Here is a 22,382-nt window from a genome sequence, read left to right on the forward strand (position 1 = left end):
CCCTCTGACTTTGAACACAGCATTGTACTGAACTGGGTAGGACAGAAATAAATGATAGATATAAAAATGTAGATTTAACTCAAAAGGTATAAAAGGTTGGAAAAGTATTATATAAAAGTCTGAAAAGTCATAAGTAGGACGTGCTGTGCATGCTCTTTCTTCCCATCTCCCTTTCAGTTACAGTAATTTAGGTTTTAGCATATGATGAATTCTATCATAAATTACTACTGGAATATACTTTTCAACTTTTGAGTAAATTTTGCAGAAATTAATCTGCAAACCCTTCTATGTTTCAGTGAAAGATCAAAGAAAATCCCAAATGGAAAACATGCTTTTAGGGGGGCGGGGGGGAAGTTCTGAGTTCTTATGCTCTTGTAATGAAGATAACTTAATTAAAATCAAAGCAAAACTAATTAAGAACTTAAAAGTGCAAGGTTTTGATTGCATAATATCCCTGAAACATGGCAGAATGGGTTTATTATCATTGGTAGAAGTTCCTGGTCATGCAGACAGGTGATGCAGTCACCAGTGGATCCCGATGAAAATGTACAGCGGCATTACAGTTTTCTGACCACTCTTATCGGCCTTTCTGCTCTTTCTTAATCTTCCTGCTCTTTTGCTTCTGAAAAAAATGTTATTTTGGCAGGCAATTCCCCTTCTTTCCTGGGAGTTTTGGCTGGGTATGCAGTTGGGGACAAACCAGCTGAGCACTTGTATGTGTTTATCTTTTTTTTTTTTTTCATTGTTTTCGTGGTTCTTTCCTTGATCTTGCCATACCCAAATTGAAAAGGAAAGCATATTTACACACACATTCCCCGATTTTATGTGCGCCTTTTCTTGCCCTTTTCCTTTCTTGAAAAAGGAGAGGAAATTGAAAATTCCACAGTTTCACTTGAACTATGGTAAAAATATTTTTTATTTTTTAATGAGTGCAAAATTAATCTTAAGCTATTTAAAAAATTATGTTATGATGATCTTTTATCTCTCAACATTCATTCATATAGTGCTATATCATATCATTCAAAAGCTTCTCTTTGAATGTGGTTTTTGGATTAGTTTGCACTGTGGTTTTTATGAATGTTTAGTGAAAGCCTAATGAGCAGACTCCTTGCTATAACGGATCAAAACTTTATTAGGCTGAGTTTTGTTCGCTTTGAAGGGTGTTGCCGTATGGGAGATTTGTTTTTTCGGGCTCTCAGGTGCTCTAAGCAGATGGAGATTGAAGCGCTCTGAAGACAGCACACCAAGCAACTGCCGTTTAAGCGGGGTGGTGGGGTCACCTAGACCATAGCAGAAGCCTGGCAGATCCACAGAGCGCCCAAGCAACGGACTCCTGAAAGTGGGGACAGTGCTGACACCTGCAGAGGAAAACAATTGTAGAAATCAACAGCTGCTCTGCGCACGATTCCTTGATGAAGGCAGATATTGATATTAATTAGACTTACAGTGAATCATTTACATTCTCATGAACGGAAGAAGCACTCAATTATATAAATGTTATTTCCTGTATAGTTCTTTTCAAGAACCCTGTTGACCTGCTTTTCATAACTGCATTCCCTCAAATAAGAAGGATCCAGATACCTTTGACCCCTACATTGCATAAATTATAATTGTAATTACTATTGTAATGGAGATTTTGAGCTTTGTCCTCTTAAAAATATGCCTGTCTTTAAAAAAAAAAAAAACCAATGCATTTTTGGCTCTAGAAACATTGACTTTAAAACTAAGGCACTGGCCTTTTTTTTTTTTTGAAACTTTCCTTCTAAGAGGCATTGCCAGGTGTTTGCAACATAGGATAGGAGTACTATCCTTAGGGAGGCAAAGCTTTCATTTACCCATAGAGAGATGATTTCTAACCATCTGCTCTGTATCTCAAAGAATTGGTATGTTAAAAATGTGAATTTTCTCATCCACTGAGAGCCTGCCTGTGCAGCACACATAATACAGAAGGAAGCAGTGTGGCGAGAGGTGACACTGAAAAGAAATGTTTTCTTCATTTATAAGGCCATCTTAGATGACCATTTTTTTTAGGAAGTGTTTTTTTAAAACAAAAAAGCCCACTAATTAGCACGTGTTTATGATTAACTGGTCCAATTCATTTTGTAAAGATAGCAGCTGAAAATAAAGGTAATTCTATAGATATGCAAAAGAAAACAGTTTGAAAAAGCAGTTTCAGAGCCAATAAAACCCTGAGCTAATATTAAGCTGCTTTATTCGAAACAAGATCTTTCAGTGTTTTATAAGTTAGTGTTTTTTTCACTCTAGTTTTTTCTCGACATAGAGAATATAAAAAGCTTAGATCTCCATAATTTCTGTACTGTTGAATAAAATACAAGCAAGAGTTTAATTGTGTGGAAATAACAAAACCATTTCAATTTTAGAAAATGTAGAAAACAAACCTTTTTTCCAATCACATGTGCTCAAAGCTGAGCTATGTAGGAAGTAGCTCTTTGAAACTTGGTTGTGTCCTGTTAAGCTTTTTTTGTAGTCTTTGCCCAAAATAAGACAAAATGTGAGATTTATTTGAGTAGACATATATGACCACCTGCAGCTTTAGAAAAACCTGGTGCAGTAGGAGGTCAAGGGATAATCACCTACAACAGTGCTTACTGACTGCTGTATCAATGTTCCTCCTCCTCCAAAAAAAGCTTGATATCTTATTTCCCATCGGCAACCTACCAGTTTTTTGTGTCAGGCTCTCATTACCCTTGGATAGCATACTGCCCTGTTCCATATAGCTCCTTGTTTGAATGCCGTTTACTCTGGCAATTACGATGTTATTCGGAGGTTTCCATCGGATTCCTGTTCATTACGGCTGGCAGTAGCACTGTTCGGATGCGTTTGGACTGGCAGTTGACACTGAGTAGTGAGAAGGGATTTTATTACAGATAAAACCATAAAACATAAGGGAATGTTGCAGACGAGAAAGGTCTTTACATTAATGGTAGCGTGGCTTTACTGGAGGTCTTTGTCTCTGCCTTAAATTTTACATTTCCAGGGAAGCGATGTTAAGGACTGTGTAGAACAGGGATCTGTTCCTTCCTCCCTTGCTGCTGGGGTTTCTTTGGTGACGGCCACAGGACTTACGGACAGGGTTTAATACAGACGTTGCACCGAAAAGCACAAAAGAGCGGTTCTGCACATTTCATTGGCATCTCTGTAAGGTTTGTTTACAAAACTAGGCTGAAATTCAGCGGCTTCAAATGTGATTTTCTTAACATTGGGCTCTGCTTGCTGCAGTATATAATGAACTTGGAGTGTTACACTTTGGCATAAATGACAGCATTGTTTTCTCCTTTTACCCAATTATTGACAGGACTTAGGAAAGAAACAAGGTTTCTTTTTCTATAGGTATTTTGCAAGTAGGTAATTGAGTAGGTTCAGGTAGAACCAGCCATTTGTGTAAACTTGACTGTATAAGTGTTTTCACAACTTTACATTTCTATATTTATTCATTAACATTTTTTTCACTTAGCTGTCAGTTCAGAAATCTATAAAAAGTAACATTTAGAAAAAGCTACTTTGAAATAATTTGGTCTTATGAATCTTAATTCATGAAGTTAGCCATTTCAACTAATTTTCGCTCTGAGACATAATTGTTCTTGAGTGGTGTAAATAAGTGGACATGGTAGATAACTGGCTTTGTGCTAGTTTTAATATTCCCAGGTCTGTTACGAACAGACATGTTATACACAGAAAATGAGAGTTCACACTGTAGTACAAGGTTTCCATAAAGAAACAGAAATTTGTTGTGGATTTCAAGAATATTATAAAAACAAATATTAAACAGTTCTTCATACAGGTTTTGCTCATACTACTGTATATCTTTGAAATGCTGAAACTTGCCAAACCCCCTCCCTCTTTCTGACTTCCAAGATGGTTTTTCAAGAAGCGCTATCAAAGCAGGACCTTTACTCATCTCCCTAAAGATTTAAGAAAACCACTTCCATGTGCATGTAAACTTACACTTTTAATTATGCAGTCACTCATTTTTTACAAAGACAAACTACTTAAACAACTGAGTGCTGTTTGCTGTTGTAGTAAATGAAAGGAATTAAGATATAACAAAAATGCTTTGACTCCTACACAGTTATAGCAGCCGTGTTTTAGCTAGGTTAAGCAATATGAAACATATCTACATAATAGTTGCAACTTTGACTCACCAATAGTTTTAGAGACTGACCTTGAAAATGAGGCGTGCACATATGAAATGATAGGTTAATTTTAACAAAGTGTTCCCATTGTTATTTCCTAGAGTAATAATACATAAATGCCCCAAAAACTGTGCCATAAGAGTTTTCCTTTGAAGCTCAGAGTCAGCTTTACAAGTGTGTTTAGAAACACGTCTTACAGTGATTAGACAACACAATATCTATATAGTGTCTGCAAAATAGATATTTTGTTCAGAAGGCCAGTTGAGTTGTTCTGAGGAACAGTGGTTTTTGTTATCATTCTAATTACTAGTTGACATATCAGACTAAGAAATTAATATCGTAACGCTTCTTGAAAAGTCGAAACGCTTAATCACAAGTTGTGGCAACGAAGGTCTTTCAAGAGGGCAGCTCGGTTCAGCCGGCGCCGAAGGTAGCGGTGTACAGGGCCCCGACTAACGGCGCACTAATAGCGATAAGGAAAAAGTAATAATATCCGTTGGCTTTTGGTATGAACTGGATGGATAGATCTACAAGTGGAACTGGGGTTAATTCTCTCCGTATTTATACCTGGTTTTGTATCTTTGTAACAGTATTGACTCCAGTGAAGTTATTTCTCACTTCTATCAGTGTAAGAATAATCAGGAAACCTTTCCCCAGCGATCTGCAATGTAACCTTGTGGAAGGCACTACTGTAATTTATGTATTGATAAAATGAATATAATATATTGCACAGAGGCTTTGTGAGCTTTAATTAATGTTAGAATAGTTTTACATTAATTAATGATGGAATAGTCTTGAGTTAATTAACTCTAGATCTCAAGGACATCAGACTTTGGTGGTTGAATCCAGCAGATAGTTTGGGTGTGCCAGGCTTCCAAAATTGCCCTCTTTTTAAGGCCATCGTTTTCAAGGTGCCTCAATGTTGACCTTAAATAACTAAATCCTTTGTTTGCAACTTCATCACATGAAATATAAAATAATTTTTGTATAAAACTGAGATAAGATTTTGTCATTAAAATTGGTACCTAAAGAAATAGTAAAATATGTATATATGTTTATTTAAAAAGACCTTTGACTGTTTACAAAAATACATTCTTGAAAATTTGATTACTTGAAACAACAATGTGAAAATATTTTCTGGGGCAGGAGAGGAGCATGGGGTACCTCCCTGCTGATAATATGAAATTAAAGCTTATTGATTTCTATATAGTGAACAAATTCACTTCATGGTAAAACAGTTAGAGAAAAATAGAATTTCTTAAAATTCTATTTCATAGCAGTAGTTTATGCTAATTCTGTTCATGTCTGGTTGGAATGGTTATGGGATGCTCCCACTGAAACACTGCAGCTGGATGTTAGGGCTCTGCAGCCTAAGCAAGGGCATTAGATGTCTCATTAAATTATTACTTCACATTGTTTCTATTGTTTGCTTTGATTTCTGATTTCAGAATCACTTTATTTTCACTTTTCATTTTCATTGTGCCACTTTATTTTCCTTCATTTTTAATCATTGCATTCTAAAACATTCTCGTTTTCAGAAGAACATCAGTTATGTGACGTGGGAGAGTTTCTGTGTCGTGATCGCGTGACTTGTGTCTCCCAGCACTGGCTGTGTGATGGAGAGCCTGATTGTCCTGATGATTCAGATGAGTCTTTAGACACATGTAAGTAAAGAAGGAGCCACTCTTATTTTATCTTCCTTTTAACGGTAACGTTTATAGTTGCACTAACTATACAATTGAAAAGACGGATTCAATATTTTTTTTTATATAAATCCTGAATAAATCTTCATATCAAGGGGAACAGGTTACATTCACTATGTAGGTGAGAGACAAAAGAAATGGAAGAGATGGAAGGTGTTTTGTTCATGTGCCACTTTGTAATGAACACTGTCGCCGGAGCATATGTTCCCTATGCTCTCACTGAGCTGTAGATGAGGTGTAGAGGGCAGAAGCAAAGTCAGACACAGGAAGAATGTATTCCTCTAAACCAGGGGGAGGTGGGTGGGAATGAATAGTGCAAAATGTTTTCAATAAAAGTATGAAAAGCATGCAAACATCAAAGGGAGGAATGAAAGAAGATGTAAAAACTATGAGGGGGAAAGAAGCAAAGAAAGGAAAATGAGGGAAAGCTTTAATAAAAGATGTTTAATTATAGTAAAAGACCTTGTTTGTTTTTTTTTTTAATGTGGCTAAGAGCTTCTGAAGACCAGAGTAGCAACCTTACAGACTTTTTTCTTATCAGCCTTTTAGACTACTGATGAGGTGATATTAAATCTTAATGTTCCCTTGTTTCCTGCGTTCTGAGGAAAATGAGGGAATTTCCTGATTTTATCCCCGGGATAATCACTTAATGTAAGAGAAGAACCATGTATTTGGTATCAAAGCAATGCTGGCAATCGGGAAGGCTAGAAATGTGGTTTACTGCTAAAAGAAAAGAAAATATCAAACATCAGAGAGTATGTAGGAGGCTAGTCTTTAAAATGAAGGACAGAAATTCAGGATGTCTGGAAACCGTTTCTGTCTGGGCAAACATTGCACCGATGATTGCGACCTTCCTGCTGCAGCGTTTGTTCTCTGGGACAGATAGGAAAATTGCCTCCAGGGCTGTGGTGAGGGTGCTCTGATTAACCGCCTTTGAAACTCTCTGGGATTCTCAAAAACAAAATACTGTAGTTGGAAGCATCAGGTACAGTTAAGATTTTATTACTCCACTGATGATTGATTACTGTCTTCTCTAATACGATATTTTCAAGCATAGTGTTAGTATCTGCAGTTAAAAGTTTTTCTGCTAATTAATGAATATTGTGATAAGAGCATGAAAACGGTCACACACACAGTTTTTAATTTGCCACCTGATATTTAGCACATAGTTCCAAATCCAGCAGCTTGCTGGATGCCTAGATATTTTCCTCTCGAGAACTTTGCTTGTTTATTGTGCTGGACCATATGGTCTGTGTTCAGTAATGCCATTCAAAGTCACAGCATATTAAAAACATAAACCTTGAAGTTTATTGATGGCTTGAAGAAAGGGGGACGAGGTGGGAAAGCAAGCCCATCAGCCAGCCTGGTCCTCTTGGAAACACCTTCCCCTGTGCAAATGCTGACAGTTTCTGTAGGATGCATTACTTAGGCTGTCCTAAGTCAAAGGTAGGAGTTAGCATCATTGCTTTTCCTGGTTGTAGAGCAGGAAGATGTTTGAATCCTTGTGCATGTACAGCTTATGTAGCCCTTTGCTGACGAGCTGCTGGTTAATGAGGTGCCTGGGCAACACTTGACTGTACGGGCTGAGATGGTAATCGTGTCGGGTCTGGTGCCCTGTCTCATCCTTTCAGTTCAACTCAGCCCAGGCCTCTGCATGAAAACCGAGTGACAGTGCTGGGATGCTGGGTGCAACTTTCTTACATATTTGCTCACAATTTTGTTTTGGTCTTGGTGGATTTGTTTAGTCAGCGTAATTTAATGTCAAATGTAGTATTTCTTGAAATATGTGTATGTACTCTAGCTTCATCAAGTAAGTTGTTTCTCATTAGAGATGAATATAATGTTCCTGAATTTTCGTGCTGATGCTTTGCATCACGGTATCTGTAAGGAGTTATAAACTACGTTAAAAATCTTCTTATGAAATATTTGAGGACTCTGTGGTGTTAATGCCAGGGACACAGCACCTTCCAGTTTTAGTGCACCAAGTCGTGTGTCTGTGTTTATAGATGAATGCAGCCTCTATTTGTCAGCTCTTTGCTGACTTACATACGATGAATTATTTGGTGTAGTCTGGCAGATATTGCTAGTTGTTCTTATAGCCATAAACAAATGGAGTTTGATTGATTTTCCGTGGATTTGTGCCTAGTAATAGGGTTTTCTGGGTTCTAATAAGGTGCAAGCATTGATCAAAGCTTCCCCTGCAAGTGAAAGTTCTTAACTTCTCTCCCGTGGGGATTTCAAGGTGTCTAAAAGGAGAGAAATTCTCATGCTGCAGCTTTTCCCATGGTGAGAATATGAAAAGTCTTATTAGTCTCATCACTTGTCCTGGTTTCGGCTGGGATGGAGTTAATTTTCTTCCTAGTAGCTGGTACAGTGCTGTGTTTTGGATTTAGTATGAGAACGATGTTGATAGCACACTGATGTTTTAGTTGTTGCTAAGTAGTGCTTACGCTAGTCAAGGACTTTTCAGCTTCTCATGCCCTGCCAGTGAGAAGCTGGGAGGGGGCACAGCCAGGACAGCTGACCCAAACTGGCCAAAGGGGTATTCCATACCATATGACGTCATGCTCAGTATATAAACTGGGGGGAGTTGGCCGGGGAGGGAGTGATCACTGCTCGGGAACTGGCTAGGCATCAGTCAGCGGGTGGTGAGCAATTGCATTGTATATCACTTATTTTGTATATTCATTTATCATTATTGTTATTATTTTCCCTTCCTTTTCTGTTCTATTAAACTGTCTTTATCTCAACCCACGAATTTTACTTTTTTTTTTTTTTTGATTCTCTCCCCCATCCCTCTGGAGGCGGGGGAATGAGCGAGCAGCTGTGTGGTGGTTGGCTGCCTGCTGGGTTAAACCACAACACAACCATCTATTTGCAGAAAACTTCTAGGAATTAAATATCTTTGTGGCCTCTCTCCGGGTGGCATTTTAACCAGGTTTTGCAATAGAACCTGAAAGTTTTTAGGCTGTAAAAATACATATGATATGACTGTATCAACTAATTTCCTTAGGAATCCACCTGAGATCATACAATCTAGTCCCTCTATTAGCGTTAGTAAAGAGATCTGGGATTGGACAGAAAGGAGAAAAAGGTGGCATTCTTAGTTATCGTTGAATTCAGTCTCTGCATTGGCAAAGGTTGGGGAAGGGCTTTAGGCAGGCACAGCTTCCATGGGCTTTTGACAAGTGATGGAGGTGTCTGGTCACTGCCTGTGCTCTTCTGAGTCGACAGACAGCTTCCATCACCAGTTTGTTCCCCTTCCACTAAATGGTCTCACAAACAGCTTTGTAAAACTAGAAGTGAGTTCCTACGGCACCTATACTTGTGTTCTCCTCTGCTTCTTAGCAGCTGTAATTCGTTCTGCTCTCGGTGGAGCTGCTGCTTTTTATAGTACCAAAGAACCTGGTTCAGCAATTCATAATGAATAATTTAGTGAACAAATTTTGTTGCTTTCCTGTTAGTGAGTTGTTCATGAGAAAATTGATTTTAAAGAAATTGTATTAATAAACCTCTTGACCAAGTAATTTCTGCCCTTTCTTGGGTGGTAAGTCTCTAGGTTGTTCATAAGGTTTTTGCAAGTAGTCAGGATTAAAAAATCAATTTACTTAACCTAATCGGATGATGCTAGGTTCTTCAGTAGGCTAAATCAGCAAGCTCACTTGAAATCAATAGAACTCTGTCAGACGCCCCAGAATCTGGCCAGACTTTTGGCCTTTTAGAGATTTGACTTTTACAGATAGCTGTTGGTCTGGAGGTTGATGCAAATGTTTAGAGGACTTCCTTACTGTAAAAATTAAAAAAAAAAAAAAAAAAAGCTGTCTATAGACTCATCTGTCCCTCATTCTGGTGGGACAATTACAAAAGTCAAAATATACTGTTAAAACGCGTAGAGTTTAAAAAACAAAAATGGTGACAACCTTTTGTGTCGCCTAGTGCCTGTTCACTCTTGCCTGCTTTAGGCACTCAGTAGTTGGAAACAGCTGTTTAATACTGGTTTTCTCGTGTGTGTGTGTGGGGGGGGGTGTTTTGTTCTGATATTTTTGCTAATTTTACCATTCTTGCCACTAGTATTGGTCTTAAGCTGTAAGCATTTGCCTATCTCAGCAACTTTTACAGTGGCTTAAGTAGGGAAGGTGACTAATTGTATCTCAGCGATCCAATTTAAAACATTGTCATTTTGGGGTACCAGTGTGTGTTGCGTTCCACAGTTTACCTCTGAATAACACATTCATCTCTAAATAAGCCATGTGGTTGCCTAAGGAATATCAATGGCTTCTGAAATCTAGACATTTGATTTGATGTACTACTACCCAGTTTCCTCCTCAACCTCCTACTAACAGGGTTGAGATGTAAAAGGTATATTGGCAAGTGACTCCATCCATTTAGTACTTAAGGATTTTTTTTTTTGTGTTTGCAACTTCAGGACTTGTCTGGCTTGCATATTGTTTTCTAATCTCAGTTCACAAACTCCTCTCTGTCAGAATGCATTGTGCTAAGGCAAGGTGAAACAAAGGAGCAGGAAAAGAAATTGCTTATTTTCTCTAGCTGCTTTCTGGAACTGTACACATTGATTGTGTTTGGGTTCTGTAATGCTTGGTGCAGCAGCAGTTCCAGTAAGGGCTGGTTTATTGTCTCTTAGCCATGAAGTAGAGGAGGATGCTATAATGCTGCCTGATACTTGCCCTACGAAGAGAGACTTGAGGTCTGGCACAAGTATACTCTGAGTTCATCTCAATCTGTGGCATGTTGCAGGCTGCAGTGCTTTGCTATGGCACCATTAGAACCATTTATGACCCTAAGTATTGCTTGAATATCATGAATGTCTTATGAGAGGGGAAAAAAACACAGTACAATATGAGATCTCCTACTACCAAGGCATGAAAGTACTTGACACTCCGTTATTTTAGCAGCATCAAAATCCTGAAAACAATTCACTCTGCACCACCAGACTGCAATTCTGTCTTTCGTATTGTCCGCAACTGCACTTTCTTTGTTATCCTGGCACTGTTGTTCTTGTATTTGAGCTTTCTTAAATGGTATCCAAATGACTGTTTGAATACATGCCACCCACAAAATTTATTTGTAGTTGACTGGTCCTGAATTGAAAGAATCCCAGTTTCCATTAACAAATCATCAAATTTGAATGCTCCCTGTCTCTAGAAGTTTGAGTAATGTAGCCTTATCATAACATGTTGAAATTATCTCTGATAATAATCTTTCTCTGGGATTTTGAGGGAATATCATCTTGCATAATCATGATTAAACTGAAGTTGGAGGAGCAACCAGAAATACCTTGTTTAAAAGCTTGAGTGTCACTTTGTTTGCTAAAATAGCTTCTTCCATTCTCTGGATGCTAATTATGTGAGACTAGTTTCACAAGCTTAAAAATTGTTAATTGGGTACCTCAGTTGTAGTTCTTATACCAGCAAAGGATAAGATAATTGGATGCCATGTTGCTCCTGTGGTATGAAACAATAAAGATAAAATTTCCTAGAACTCCCAATTCTTTTATGAGTAGATTCATTGAAATTCAATAGAAGCCGTCTTAAGTAGCTTTGGAAAAGCCCAGATCAATAAATAACTTGCATACATTGAAGATGAGCTTCCATGAGGCTATTGAAGGTAAATGAAGAAAACGCTGAACATGAGGGAAAAATGTGGTCTTGTGTTTTCACTCTTCATAATTTTGCTGTATGTAGCTACTATTGAACAAGTAATCCGCTGCTTACACCTATTCTTCAGCAAGATGCTTGACCATCATACTGGTCATGTTAATTTAAACTGCTTTGAGATGATGAATGTCTACTCGCTTTTTCTCTCTGAATCAGGATCTTTCATGTCAGTAGCGAAAAACTTAACTTCTAAAGCTCTTGTAAGAAATGAACCACAACAAAATGACAAATGTCAACAAATTTTATGAAACTGCTGCTAGTTTACATATAATTAAGTTAAATGCTTAATGCAGCAATACACTATTACCATGCTTTTATGTTAGCTGGTGAAAAGAAGTGCTTCTGACAGAACAAGATGAATGTTTTGAAGCAGGATTAACTTTTCCGATACCATTTTTACAGACCTGAAAGAAAACGCACTTCCCGCTGAGGTTCTCCTTGCCGTTTACCCTGGCAAAGCTACTGTGGTTGGTAACGCTGGTAAAGAAAAGATGTATAAAGATGTACTTATTATGGCCGGTGTTTTTGCCATCCTATTTTCTGGCATTTCAGGTCTGCTGTGCTTGATCCCGCTCAGATAGTTTGCCGTTGTCTGCCCCCTTTACCCCATGGTGAACATCTGCGTGACTGCTACCTGGGCTTCAGCTTCTGACCTCTGCTTTCTCCTTAATCCGTCGTTTGGGAAAACTGCCGTGCTCGGCCCCTCCAGGAAAGGTCGTTTTGCTGGTGTGATGGGATTGCTGACGTTCTGGTAGTTAACGGAATATTAGAGCAAACAGTCTGGAAAGGATGAATGTCGATGGTGCACATACCCTCTAAGCCTTTTGGAAAGGTTATAGAGAAGCACCCCATTGAGACAAATCCTGCATTGCAGTCGGTCTGGAGGCGTTCAGGTTGTTCCACTGTGGTCTTTGGGGCCGGTGTTGATGAGGCCCGCTTGCCCTCCTGAGGGGTTCGTACTTCGGGGATGTTCCTGCGTTTCTCACCACCGGCTCTGCTCCTTTTCCCTCCGGGCCGCCCCGTCTTCGGGTGCAGGGGAGCGCTCGTTAGGGCCAGGGAATAACCTTTATGCTTTTGCACTTACTTTCTGTCACAGCCAGCACATAAGCAATGGTATTGAGGCCCTAGAGAACATTTAGAGGCAATTCCTTTTTATAGTTTCCCAACAGACGGTAATACTACTTCTGAGACATAAGCACATTGTCGCATTACTGGAATACGTGTGTTATCCTTCTCTGAATAAAACTAGTTCATTTTGTGTGTGAGTGACTTTGAGTCCTTGGTGTGATTAAACACGTGGCTCTGGCCCCTGCTGTAGGAAGTTCCTCCTAACACCATTTGGACTTGTACCGGGTGCGCGTGCCTGGGTGCTGGCCGCCAGGCTGCGTGAGGAGGGACGGGGCTGCCCCGAGCCGGACACGGCCGGTTCCAGCCGGTTCCGCAGGGCAGGCACTGCTGGGCCGGTCGGCCACGCTGGTGTCACCTCCGGGAAGGTGTGTTTAGGGAAGGGCAAAGCGCTGCCCGGCAGCGAGGAGTGAGGAAAGAAAGAGCCCTGTGAACACCCAGGTCAGAGAGGAGGAGGAGGGGGCAGAGGTTCCCCTGCGGCCTGGGGGGAGACCATGGAGGAGCAAGTGGATATTTCGTGAAGGAACTGTGGAGAGGGGCCCACGCTGGAGCAGGTTCTCCTGACAGGGACTGCAGTCCGGCTCTGAATTAAATTAACCTTCCCAAACTCGAGTGCGTTTTGCCTGTGACGGGAACTGGTGAGTGATCTCCTTGTCTTTATCTCGACCGACGAGCTTTGCCGTCTTATTTTCTCCCACGTGCTGTTGAGGGGGAGTCAGTGAGCAGCTGCGTGGGCGTCTGGCAACTGGCCACAGTCAGCCCACCACAGGACTGTCTCTGTCTGATCCCAGTGTTATATAGGCTGTGTCTATACAACCTATATACAGATCTAAACTTGCAGCGAATGAAAGCCAAGCAAATATGCTGGCATAACACTGAATGCTGGTATAGTGCTGAACACGAGCTGGTGGGTCCCACCAGAAGGAGGTTATATGGCTTTTGCTTGGAACCGCATTGCATTCTGCCATCTGAAGTATGGAAGGACTAAGCTTGTTCCTGCTTTTAATTTTTTTTATTTTTTTTTTTTTCCATAATAAAGAGTGGCTCTATGTTAACTATGGGAACTGGAGTAGGATAGGAAGATCAGATCCACAAGAGGGAACGTTTGACAGGATAGGTAACAAAGTGCTCGAGGAATGCCATGGTACACTGAACACCTATTGTATGTATCATATACCCTGTCAGCCAGGTAACGCTGCGGGAGCTAAAATTTACACCATACTGAACACAAGGATCTTGCAAGAGCAAGGTGTAACTCTGTCCAACTGGTATCGGAAGTATCGTGAGTCTTGTTCCTGGTGACTTGTCAGGCACAGCGGCCTTCTCTGTAAAGGGTTAGCAACAAGAGCTTGGCTTCCAGCAGTGTTCATTTTGTAGGGGGATGCAATTTCAGTTTTGTGAATAAAAAAATATTTTTTCTTAAGTCATCATTTTGAAAGTGACATGCTACAGCCAGGTAAACGTTGGAATTTGGCAGGGGAGAGAATTACTTGCTTCTGCTAATTGTTTGGGGTTTTTAAAAATAATTTTAAAGACTAAAAGCATTCAAAACTTTTTTTTATAGTTTATTTTCTATTCTGTGTATTCATTTCTACTCTGGTTTCCAGTCTGAATGTTCTTTAACATTGTCCTTTATATAATCCATACACCCAATCCTGTTTTGGCCAAACGTAATTGCCTTAAAACGTAGTTGAAGACTTTGCGATGGATTTTGATTATCATTCTGAAGTTAGTGTAAGTGTTATATATGCAGATATTTAAACAATTATTTACAGCTTACCAATATAAATAGTTACATTAACTTTTATTATAGGCCAATAGGTTTTTGTAAGGCTAGCTCGTTTTTACTAGTAATGATTCACACCTTGCAAATGTGTAGCGGGAGATATGTGTGCTGCACAAAAAGTTTAAGAAAGAAGAATTCCTTTGTTTTTTAAGTGCTTTGAGCTCATAATATGAAATTCTCTTTAGACAAGATTTTCCCTTGTACTCAGGAAAGTGCTAGAGTTCATGTGACCATCTGAGTACGTAAAATGCAGCATTAGATTTCTTTTTGCCTTTCCACATGGGCAAATTTTTCAAAATGTTTATTTATGAATTTGGGGGGTGGGGTGGTGGTGTCAAACTCACCGAATCTCCAGTGTATGTGAAATATGAGAACTACACAGGGAATCACGGTGTCGTTATTGCATCCCTGGCAAGAGGTCCAGGTTCAAATAGGTATAATTTCTGTAGCTCTCTGGCTGCATATTTTCTTTTGGAATAAAGTGTGCAACAAGAGGTTCAGGATTGAAGGACTTAAAGGTCATTGTATCTCTCAGTGACATGGTTATTAGAAATACTACCTTCTTTTTTTTTTTTGTCTACGGCTGATTATCTTGTGCATGGTTTTCCAAAAGTGGTTCACAGGGAATTCAATTAAATGATTGCCGACAAAATGAGCCTCTTTTAAGGTCTGTGGAAACATGTAGGTATAATACAAGGCCAGGATAGAACCTTTGAAGGATGATGCCCAATACCTAAAACTCTGAAACAGCTCATTTATGGATTAATTGCTTGCTAAGATTGCACTTCCTACACAGAAGCAGATCTAATGGGATATATACTCATAAGACAAGAAAATGAAAAGATCAATCTTTTGAAAAAACCTATAAAAGTAATTCATACTTTGACCAAGACTTTGTTTTCAAGTTTTTAACCCAAAGCAATTTTATTTTCATAGCTAAGCTATAAATTACACCCAAAAAAAAAGTGCACATGTGGAAAGAGAGAAGAGATGGAAAGACTTGGCACAGCTTCTCTTTCATGAGGTTGTTAGGCTGTTAGGCCTAACCTAATGACATTTTTTTTTTCCCCAGCATTGACCTTCTTGACAGTATTTGGCCACAAATAAGACACACGTTTCAGTGTTAATCCCACTTTGGGCGTGGTACAGATGCAGTCCTCTCTGGTTTCATAGGAGGGATGTGTCTTCTGCATTGTCGGTGCAAGAGACCCCAGTGAGGAGCTAAACAATAGCACTGTGGTTGAAAGAATCTGCACCAGTGAGTCTCTAAGATACACTGGGGCAAAAAACGCCTGTCCGCTTGGAAAAGTGGGGCAGTAACTGATTGTATAGGCAAGTGATGAAGGGGAGAGATGTGAGTGGCTTTTTGCTTGGTTGTTTTTTTTTTGTTTTTTTTTTTTTTTTTTTAAGAAGCTCTTTATTTAGTTTGATATGTACTTTATTTAGTTTTATGTGTACTGATTTGAACTTTTTTCCATGATGTTTTTGTCCATATTTCCATGCACATTTATTTGGAATCCATTTAATTTGCATTCTCTTTTACAACTTAACAATTTATTTTCTTTTCTCCTCTTCCCTTTCATATTTATGTCCTTGCAACTCTTTCAGGGCCTTCTGTACTTGAGTTATCCTTTCACTCCAGCTCTGCATTTTCCCACAATTTTTTTTGTTTAGCCCTAATCCTCACTGTTGCTGTATTCATTATTTTCCTACTTTTCTTTTCTCGCTTTTTTTTAGTTCTGCTGACAAAACTACTAAAATGAAACTATGAAACTACTATTATGAAAACTATTTTTCATCCTCCGTGTTCCTTTATTTTTCCTCTGTCATCATCCTAAACAGATTCCCTTTCCCCTCTCATAGGTCTCTTCCTTTTCTCTTTACTGATGTCCTAATTCTTATTCCTTCATTTTTTGTCTCAGTTTTTATCTTCCCATTAACAGCCCTGTGTCTCTTGCTGTCTTGTCATGCTACTGCTGTTCAATAGTCAGTATAGGAAAAGAGAGTATTTTGGGAAATGAGGAATGCACCTTAAGCAGGATAATTCAGCCAAATATCAAGATGATTGTGAGAGCATTGATTGTTAGGCTGTCATTGCACTCTCTACCAGGAATAGCTTTGGTAAAAGGGAGGTAGAGAAATTCTGTATTACAGCATTGTCTATTGATTAGGCTTGATAAAATTTAAAAACGTATTTAGAAAAAAATGCAAGTACATAGCATCATCAAAAGTCTTTTTGGCTTTGCTGGTATAAAAAGGCAGTTTTTGATAATGCAGGGATTTATAAATTACAGCAATCTTATGTATGAAATTTCTTGTTGAAAGATTTTTATCTGAGGTGATGCTACTTCACTGTGGGCCTCAATTGCACCGAGACTCATTACAATGTTTATAATTATAATGATACATCTGGCCTGTAGATCGTGTACTGGGAGAAATGTAGTGTATCTAAATAGTGGGCTGGATGGTATTCTTTATTTGTCACTTAAAAAGTGCTGAAGTGTAATAACCATTTTTCTTCTCAAAATTACTGATTAAAACAACTCTCATTAGCAAGCAGATGGCTTTCTGGAAGAAAAGTAAAATTGCTCTTTTTGAAAATAGGACTGTGATTTAAAATAAGAATTTAGATGTGTTACTAGCGATAAAACGCACAGTAGTTTTAGTCAGCAAAGAGGGCACTTTGCTATGGACGAAGGAATAATGCAAGACAAAAACCTCTGCTCACAAAGAATAATGCATAACTATGACAAAGGAGCGTAACTCACTGTAGCCAGCAGTCTGGATTCAACTGAGCTACATTTTAGCCTTTTAATAAAGCAGAAAAGAAAATGATGGAAAAGGTTTCATTTCAAAAAGTATCCTTCAGATTTAGTTCCTTATGTTAACTTACAGATGTACAGATCTAATCCAGAAAGTCCATGTTTTAGCAGCTCTTACTCATGCCCCAGTGCTTTTGGGTGAAACTTAACTGTGCCAAATGAAACATTTTAAAGTCTGCATAGCTTAACGCCTTCATCTTACATTATTCAAAGATGCATCAACATCCACGTGCATCTACTTTGTAGGACTGTGAGCTGTGCCCTCAGAAATAGGTCTTAAATTGTATGTAAAACTTGGATATGCCCAATATGAAAAAATTTCGAGTTAGTTCTACTCATGAGAACAGGCGTTTATGGGATTGGATCCAAGTTTGTGTATATATTGCCTCATGGAGAATGCTAAATTAATTTTTACCATCTGACATTTATAACCTCATTAAAGGCACAGCTTCTTAGAAGGTATAGCTGTTAGTGGTGTATTTGCAATAACATGAGTTACTCCAAAGTAAAGATGTGGCAAGCTTATTTTTCATTATTTAAGTGTTGAAACTAAATCTAGGTGGAAAAATATATTTTTTTTCCCCATCTTATAATAAAATTACCTCTAAAGTGTTTCTTCTCTTTGCTCCACTTCTTAAGCATTCATAAGTATGCCAAGGCTACAAAGAGCGTCTCTTGCTGCCTTTATGCTCAGGCTGTGGAGAATATTGAGATGGCATTTTCTAACTCGTTCTGACTTTTTCTGCTCTACTTCTATACCAGGCTATTTGATATTTTAGGGAACTTAAACTATTTAATCTAAAGTTGTCTAAGGTAGATCTCTAATGTGCTGCCATCTTTGGTTTTCTAGCTTCTTGTTGCAAGAGGTAATTTAGTTTACAAGCGTGCTCCATAACCTAAAGCCAATGGTAAGTTCAAGTGCAAAAAGCAGGTACAAATAATGGGTAGTATAAATAATAGATACCTGCTCTACTATTGAGAGAGATGTTACATAGTATAATACCTGTTCAGTACAAAAATAAAATAAAGATACATTATTCTTACTGAAATCTATCTTCTCTGACTATATTTTCAGTAAAATAAATAGGACCTGTTGTTGTCTGGCCTTTCAATGAATTTGTCTCCAAACTCCTCACCCCCTTCATTCCAGAGTGTTGCTGGTGGCCATAGCTCTGCTTTCAGTCCCCGGGAAGTCACGTGCAGGAGAACACGCAGTGAGCTGGGACCGCAGGGGCAGCGTGCGCTTTGTCCAGCGTATAAAATTAATAAGGGAACCTGTTCAGACGTTGGATTTTCCATAATAACAAATGCTTTGTTTCATTGATTTGTAATTCCCTGTTCAAAATGAGACAATTCAGTTTAATAGCAGGTTTATTTTCACAGTTGGGTTTTTATTCAGTAACACAGTAGTAAGTTCTCTATCCAAGATAGAGGGTAGTCTTCTCTCTCTCCACCTTGGCCAAAGCTGGGTTTTTAGTTTTTTATTTGTTTCTGTGACCTGCATGCAGATGTAAGTGTACTTGAAGGCTGACGGTTTTACTCATTAGGCTCCTATAATGCCAAATCTCATTTCACTTTGGCTGCGCTGCGGATGTCTCTGAGGTCAGCCAGGTCAAAGCTGCAGTTGCTGCGAGTAACTGTATAATTTCTTTCCTGCTAACAATCCTGGGGATTTGAATGCATCTGATGAATAAAGTCAGTTGAACTGAACTATTCTTATATTTACAAAATTATTTAATTTGCCTTGTTCTTATCTTCTTTTGCGGTGACTTTGGCCTGGCCTTTCACCATAGTCACTTGTTGATACGTAGTGGATTTCATGTGTATCCTGACTATGTGACTTCATGGCAGGAGGAGGAAATTACAAGAAGGTCATTAAAGTGTGAAATTAAATTCTTAAAGATGAAACATCTAAAATAGCTAAAACATTGCCCCAAAAACAAACAGTGCAATTGATCCTACTTAATTACATGATTAATAATTTTATACCAATGTAAAGCACATTGACGATATATTAATCCGTTTCATATTCACTGCCACCACAGATTTCCTCCTTCTTATTTGCTCTGAATCTCATCATTATCATGCACATAAAACTACTATTCTTAGAATTTTTATAGTATTATTTCCATATAAAATGAGGAAAAGTCTAATATATGAATACTAAACAGCTCATTAACATGGTTTGTAATATATCTATTCATGATAAAAGCAGCTGAGAAACGCTGATATAAAATAGTACTTCAGTCCCAGAGTATAAGATTAGAAGAATCATGCCTTGGATAATAAATACTTCAGGGAAAACAGGAAATCTTAAATACAAATAATATCAAATAAAGAGCTTTGTATGCTTAATTAAACACATTAACAGATGCATTTATTTCAGTTAAATAATTAATATATTACTAGTACTGGCAGCAAGAAATTTTTTGTGATTAAAAAAAATAACCCGAAAAGGTTTTAATTTCAGGAGGAAAAATGCTGCCTTTAAAAGACATTAAGGACGTTTATATCTGGAACTGGCACAAAGATTGTTAATGATCAAATTCCACAGCAAGCAAAATGTGTGGAAGAAGAGCCTAATCTACCATGTCAAGAACCCTGATCTTTAAATTCGCTCTCTATGGGCAAGAAACAGGATTGACTTCGAAACATTTTAGGTGATGAACGGTTCCTTCTCTACCCATGTGCATTAAGGTTTGGTCCTTGAAGTTATTGTCTCTGGCCTTTTAGCCGTGCTGTCTGTGTCCAGGCCACAGGATTGTGGATTACCTGTCCAAAACTGTCTGTAGGTTGTGTGACAGAGAAGAATTCTGCATTCACGGCGAGCGTTTAGTAGAGGTTGGAGCTGAAATTTAGGAAGATATACTGCAGGATTAAATGATGTATTTCGGGTTTAAGTTATCATCAATTTATATTTTGGTATAGATTTAGGTATGTGCTTCTTCCCTTTCTGCAAGCTTTTTGTATTGACCTAAACCAGAGTCTTTTGCTACTGTTTAATTGCAGTTGTGCCGTAACAATTCAGCTTAAGTTTCATATTCAACCCCAGGATTCTAACCTATGAAGAAACACTGCTGACAGCTTTGTAAAGGGGTCAGGTGTGGTCTGTAACCTTTGCTCAGTTACCAAATTATACAAGATATAATTAAGATCAAAATATAACAGTGTTTGGTCATCTGAAATGTCAATAAATAAATATCCCACAAATTAGTTATATTAGAAATGCATCTGGTATTGTTGACAGAAAATGTTATGCAATGTACACTCTACACTTCTGAATATTGAGCCCCAGATTGGGGGCTCCCACTGATATTTTTTTTTTTTTTAGATGAACAAGAATTTCTCTTGCAGTTTTCAGCTTGGTTTTTCAGGGACAAGTCACCAGAGCAGGGAAGTGGTAGATCAGTCAGAGGGAGAGTGAATTCACATATAAGCAAGGTAAAATACATACCTGTGCAGAAGATCAGTACAAGGACCGTTCATAATGTCCCTTTTTGCTTGTGAAAAGAAGCCATTTCATAGCACTATTCTTTAGTCTGCCACAGAAAAGGATGCTGGAAGAAGGGACTTGGCTAACTTACTGTTTCTGTGAACTATGGTGATATTTGGTTCAAGTATGTATATGGATTTATACTTTTTATTTAACATTCTTTTGTATTTCCCTAGAAGTACTGGAAAAATGTGAAGGAGACAAATGTTTCTTAATAAGCTTAAGCTTAATAAGTAAGGTTAACTTTGACTAAGCTAAACTTAAAGAAAAAGAGGTTTGGTGGTTGGCTTTTTTTTTTGAGCTGATGATAGATTGAAATGACACATATAATATTCCTTGACCTTTAAGACTTGGTCTCTTTGTTTTTTGGCTTGCCGCTGTCAGGAATAGTACCCAGGAAGATGAGAGCACAGAGTAGTCATACAGCCAGCATCTATAATGCAGCTACAGCTTAGAATGTAGGAAGCACAGCTAATGCCGGAGCAATGGTCTGCTGCAGCTGCCCATTTGAAAAGCCTCAGAAGGCTGTGTGGGATGAATGGCTGAGGAAGAGCCCTTGGCCTGGCGAGGGGAAACTGTAGATGGAGGAGCAAAGGGATCCAATCAGTTCCCAAGTCTTCCAGCAGCCTATACAGGTCAATGCAAACGGTGCAACCTTTACGCCTCAACCCAGATTACGAACGGCTGCTGCCAAACAGTGACACATGCAGTCTCGCACTCGTGATTCACCTGCCCCTACCCAATCTGCCAGACACTTAGTCACAGACTATTGTTCAGCACTTTTCAGCTCCTTTTCTTACTGTCAAACAGCTTTATCTTGTGGTTCTGTCTGCAGCGTACAATTTTTTTTTAAAACGAATTAGTTTTTGTAAGTAATTGGAATACTTTGCTCTAACTGGGAGCGATCCAAGCCTGGGAAGGAAGAGAAAATTGAGTGATCCAGACATCTCAGTTGCTTTTCTGTGGTAAATCATAAAACCATTAATCATGGTATGTTTATTCTGTTTTTCCGTGACTCAGCTGTATTTGTAGCCACATTTTAGTTGCCAGCAGGCTTACAATTTTGAATGTATAAAAAATACTGTGAGATTCTTTAAGAGAATTTTACTTTTTTCAATTTCATTTTTGTATGATAGTAAATAGCTGAAAAACTTCACGCACAGTCAAGGGCAATATTCCTTTTCCAGTGTGGAGAAGAATGCTAAGAGATGTATAAAATTGCAACTGAGGAGTTAATCGTGTAGAAAAAGCAGTGATGCAGCATCCATAATTACCTCAAACTTTCATTTTTTTTTAATCCAGATTTGGACTCCTTGCATGTATGACCCTCATTAGAAGGGGCTGGTAACTTACTAAAAGAACTCCTAGTGCTTGGAAAATCCATGTGAAAAGTTACTCAAAGCAGAAGGAGGTGTTGGGTTTGAGGTGCTTCTATATGGCTGTCTCTGCTGGGGAGCTCTGTTTTGTGAGTGAGCCCTGTTTATGTTTTTCTGGCTGTGCAGGGGAGCACTACATCAGACGTACTTTTATTTATATTTGAATTTAAAGGTTTCTTTCTATTTTCAGAGCAGTGCAAAAGAACCTTCTCGTAAGTGTGTGTGTATGTGTGTTTCTATAACAATCC

General features: G+C 38.6%; 1 protein-coding gene across 1 annotated transcript in view; it reads left to right on the top strand.

Moving 5' to 3' along the window:
- Nucleotides 1-5,738: 5,738 nt before the first annotated feature.
- LRP1B (LDL receptor related protein 1B) overlaps nt 5,739-22,382 on the top strand; it is a 575,589-nt gene continuing 558,945 nt past the window's right edge. Inside the window, exon 1 of the mRNA XM_075152715.1 lies at nt 5,739-5,818. The gene's annotated coding sequence lies outside the window, so the exon portion shown is untranslated. The remainder of the gene's footprint in view (nt 5,819-22,382) is intronic.

Source organism: Calonectris borealis, chromosome 6 (genome assembly GCF_964195595.1).
Source record: "Calonectris borealis chromosome 6, bCalBor7.hap1.2, whole genome shotgun sequence".
NCBI classification, from domain to species: Eukaryota; Metazoa; Chordata; class Aves; order Procellariiformes; family Procellariidae; genus Calonectris; species Calonectris borealis.